Genomic DNA, 5,000 nt, shown 5'->3' on the forward strand with positions numbered 1-5,000 from the left:
TACCCTGTGACATCGACGTCACCTTCCACTGATGTCAGGAATTCGTCGCGGCTTCGTGACGTCGAGCGGGACTTCAGGTGCCTCCTCGCCTCACCTGGGGGGGAGAAAGGAGAGGAGGAGAAGGGGGAAGGGGGAGGGAGGGAAGAAGAGGGAAGGGAGAAAAGGTGAAGGAAGGGAGGGGGAGGGAGGAGGGGGAGAAGGGGGAGAAGGGGAGGGGGAGGGAAGATGAGGGAAAGGGGAAGGGGGAGGGAGGAAAGAGGAGGAAGGGAGAAGGGTGATAGGGGAAGGAAGGGATGGGGGAAGGAGGAGGGAGAGATGGAAGGAAGAAGAGGGAAGGGAGAAGGGAGAAGGATGATAGGGGGAAGGGGAGGGAAGAAGGGATGATGAGGGGAGGGAGAAAGCGGGGGGAGGGAATAAGGGTGATGGGGAGAGGGAAGGAAGAAGGGTGATGGGGGGGTGGAGTAATCTGTCGTTACCTTTCGATTTACATCTTGGCCTCGAGTAGGAACGCACGCAAACGGTCTGTACATCTGCGCGGACACACACACACGCACACACACACACACACACACGCACACACACACACACACACACACGCACACTAACACACACACACACACACACACACACGCACACTAACACACACACACACACGCACACACACACACACACACACACACACACACACACACACACACGCACGCACACGCACTCGCACACGCACACGCACACACACACACAAACACACACACACACACACACACACACACACACAAACACACACACACATCCCCCCATCCCCCCAACCACCACCACGCACGTACACACAAACACATTTTACAACTCCTCCTCCCTCCCTCCCCTCCTCCCTCCCTCCTCCCTCCCTCCCTCCCTCCCTCCCTCCCTCCCTCCTCCCTCCCCCTCCTCCCCTCCTCTTCCTCCCTCCCTCAATTTCCCTCAGCCCTCACACACACACACAAACGTAGACAAAAAGAAAAAAAAACAAAAAACAAAAATATATCAATAAAAAAACAAAGAAAAAAAAAGAAATAAGAAAAAACAAAGAAAAAAATAATACAAAAATAAAGAATAAATCAAAAATAAAAACTTAAAAAAAAAAAATTCTCGGCGGGAGGGGAGGGGGGGGTGGGGAGGGTGCATACAGGTGAGGAGCCCAAACCTGTTCGTTTCTCAGCCACACCCAATGGTTATCATATTACACTCAGCTGATTCTAGTTGATACCGCCGGCCAGACGCCACGCGGTACGCACAGACACACGTACGTACACACATAACGCACACTTACTTACACGGATACTTACACGTACATAACGCACGCATAAACACATGGATACTTACACGCACATAACGCACACACAAACACACGGATACTTACACGCACATAACGCACACACAAACACACGGATACTTACACGCACAAAACGCACATAACAAACACACGGATACTTACACGCACATAACGCACACACAAACACACGGATACTTACACGCACATAACGCACACACAAACACACGGATACTTACACACACATGTACACGTACACATACATGTACACATGCACATACATATACATGTACACATACACGGCCACATACACACACAGTCAACAAGTACACGTACACGTACACATACTTGTACACGGCCACACACACACACACATATAGTCAGTCTTGGAATCCGGAAAGAGAGAGAGGAGGAGGGAGGAGAGAGAGAGAGGAAGAAGGAGAAAGAGAAGGAGAGGGAGAGGGAGAAGTAGAGGAAGAGGAAGAAAAGGAAGAAGGGAGAAAAACAGTAAATAGGAGAGGAAGAGGAAGAGAAGAGAAAGAGGGAGAGGAAGAGAAAGAGAAATAGTGAGAGGAGAAGGAAGAATGAGAAGGGAAATAGGGAGAGGAAAAGAAATAGGAAGAAGAAGAGAAATAGAAATAGTAAGAGGAGAGGAAGAAGGAGGGAAGAAGAGGGAGGAAGGAAAGAAAGAGGAAGAAAAAGTAAGAGAGGAAAAGAAGAGGGAGAGAGGAAGAGAAAGAGGAAGAGGGAAAGGGAGAGGAAGAGAAGGAAGAGTTAAAAAAAAAAAAAAAAACACATGGAAGTGCGGCAGAATATACATGCCTGAATATATACTGTAAGTATAAACAAATTTCTCCCCCCCCCCTCCCACACACGTACATAGCCCCCCCCCACAATCCCACAGTCCCCAAACAACTAGAATGTTAAAAATAAAAACGATTAAACAACAACTATAACGAAATTAATGCTTATATTATTCCAAACGTAACCTTTAATTTTTTGGGAAATATTCACTCAGAAGCATTAAATGATGATATAAAAAAACAGAATAAACAAATTGATACGTAGCCTAATTGGCTCTTGCTATTAAATAAATAGATAAACAAGAAATCTAAAAAATATATATATCAATACTTTTTTCTTCTAAAATTCCAAAATTATGCGTCTCTGTGTTAAAATATTTTCGATCGTACGAATATCGAGAAAGTTGTGGTATAATCTGACGTAACATTTTGGTATTTGATGAGGCTCGTTCGGTTTACTTTGGGGAAAGCGGACAAGATTATCATTTTATGAACGTTACCTGTATTTGATGATCCATTTAAAAAATCGAGGGAAATATTGGCTGCTGGAAAATATTGGGTGTTTATTTAGTGCTTAATCCATCTTAATCTCTTTTTCTTTATATCTTTCGTTTTCTTTCTTCCTCTCTCTCTCTAATTCTGTCTGCCTGTTTGATTGTCTGTCTCTGTCTGTCTCTCTCTCTCTCTCTTTCTTTCTTTCTTCCTCTCTCTCTTTCTTTCTTTCTTCCTCTCGCTCTCTCTCTCTGCCTCGCTTTCTCTCTATATATATATACATCTATCTATCTCTATCTCTGTCTGTTTGTCTGTCTGTCTGTCTGTCTCTCTCTCTCTCTCTTTCTATCTTTCTCAATCTTTCTCTCTCTCTCTCGCTCGCTCTCTCGCTCTGGTCAGACTCTCTCTCTCTCTTTCGCTTTCTCTCTCTCTCTCTCTCTCTCTCTCTCTCTCTCTCTCTCTCTCTCTCTCTCTCTCTCTCTCTCTCTCTCTCTCTCTCTCTCTCTCTCTCTCTCTCTTCTCTCTCTCTCTCTCTCGCTCTCTCTCTCATTCTCTCTCGCTCTCACTCTGGCTTTCGCTCTTGCTCTCGCTCTCTCTCTCTCTCGCTGTCTCTCTATCTATCTATCTATCTATCTATCTTTAAATATATATATATATATATATATATATATATATATATATATATATATATATATATATATATATATATATATATATATATATATATATATATATATATATATATATATATATATATATATATATATATATATATATATATATATATATATATATATGATACTTGCGGGACAGAGTAATATAACTCCAACGGCTTCACTCTTTATTACTAAGAGTTAAAAAACAAGTAGAAATAGACACAATAAGAGCGGGACTGGTCAATGCTGGTTGGTCCCCGAAGCCAGCGAGTCTTAGCGAGGGGAGGAGGTCAAGCTAGGTCCCTCTCGGAGAGTGAAAAAGACACAGGTCAGGCTGGGTCGCTCTCGGGGAAGGGGTGGGTCGGAGAGTGAGTAAGATAGAGGTCAAGCTAGGTCCCTCTCGGAGAGTGAAAAAAGAGAGGTCAAGCTAGGTCGCTCTCGGAGAAGGGGTGGGTCGGAGAGTGTCTGAGACAGAGGTCAAACTGGGTCGCTGTCGGAGAAGGTGTGAGTCTGCGAGTGAGTTAGACAGAGGTCAAGCTAGGTCGCTCTCGGAGAAGGGGTGAGTCTGAGAGTGAATAAGACAGAGGTCAGGCTGGGTCGCTCTCGGAGAAGGAGTGGGTCGGAGAATGAGTAAGAGGTCAAGCTAGGTCGCTCTCGGAGAGTGAAAAAGAAAGAGGTCAAGCTAGGCCCCTCTTGGTGAGTCTGAGAGTGAGTAAGACAGAGGTCAATCTAGGTCGCTCTCGGAGAGGGTGTGAGTTGGGTCAAACCGCCGATGACCTCTTACACGGCCGGTGGCGATCCAGTCTGGCTTGGTTATATTTAGAAGCAGGCGGAGAACCAGCGCCCATGTGGTCTGGACTGTTGACCACGTGGAACTACGATTTATAGCATGTGATCACGTGGTTTGGAGTTGTGGTAAATCTAAGAGTGGTTATGGTATGCTATACTCTCTCTTTTCTCTCTCGCTCTCTCTCGCTCTCTCTCTCTCTCTCTCTCGCTCTATGTCTCTAAGAGAGAGAGAGAGAAAGAGAGACAGAGACAGAGAGAGGCAGAGACAGAGACAGGGAGAGAGAGAGAGACAGAGACAGACAGAGAGAGAATGAGAGAGAGAGAGACAGACAGACAGAGACAGAGACAGAGAGAGAGAGAGAGGTTCCACCTGCGGCCAGCCAGCTGTCCCATAATCTGCTTTCACCTGTTTTCTCGCTCTCCTTCTCCTTCTCCTTCTCCAACCCCCCTTCCCCTCCCCCACTCCCACCCCCACCCCCACCCCACCCTTCCCCTCCACCTCCCTCCTTCCCACTCCCTCCCCCACCCACCCCTTCCCTCCCTCCCTTCCCTCCATCGCCATGCCCTCATTTTCATCTTATTACTCATTTTTTCTCCCCTCATCATTTTTTTTCTTCTCCTCTCCCCTCTCTTCCCTTCGCTCACCCCGAAATTAGATTCCACCTTTGAAGTTTCTGAGGCGAAAATATACCTTTATATTTCAACCTCTTTTTGGGGGGAGAAAATTGACGAGAAGAGGGAGGAAAAAGGGAGGAAAAAAAATGCGCAATTTGATTAAGACGTTGCCTGGGGTGCGTCTTAACAACGGGGAGGAAAAATCATGAGGAGAGATTGTGTGAGGGAGGTTGTGTGTGAGGGTGAGGGAGGGAGGGTATATAGGCTTGGAGGGTGAGGGGGATGAGGAAAGGGGGGAGAATGTGGTGGAGGATGAGGAAAGGTGAGAGTGTGAGATGA

This window comes from Penaeus vannamei, chromosome 3, assembly GCF_042767895.1.
Source record: "Penaeus vannamei isolate JL-2024 chromosome 3, ASM4276789v1, whole genome shotgun sequence".
Taxonomy (NCBI): domain Eukaryota; kingdom Metazoa; phylum Arthropoda; class Malacostraca; order Decapoda; family Penaeidae; genus Penaeus; species Penaeus vannamei.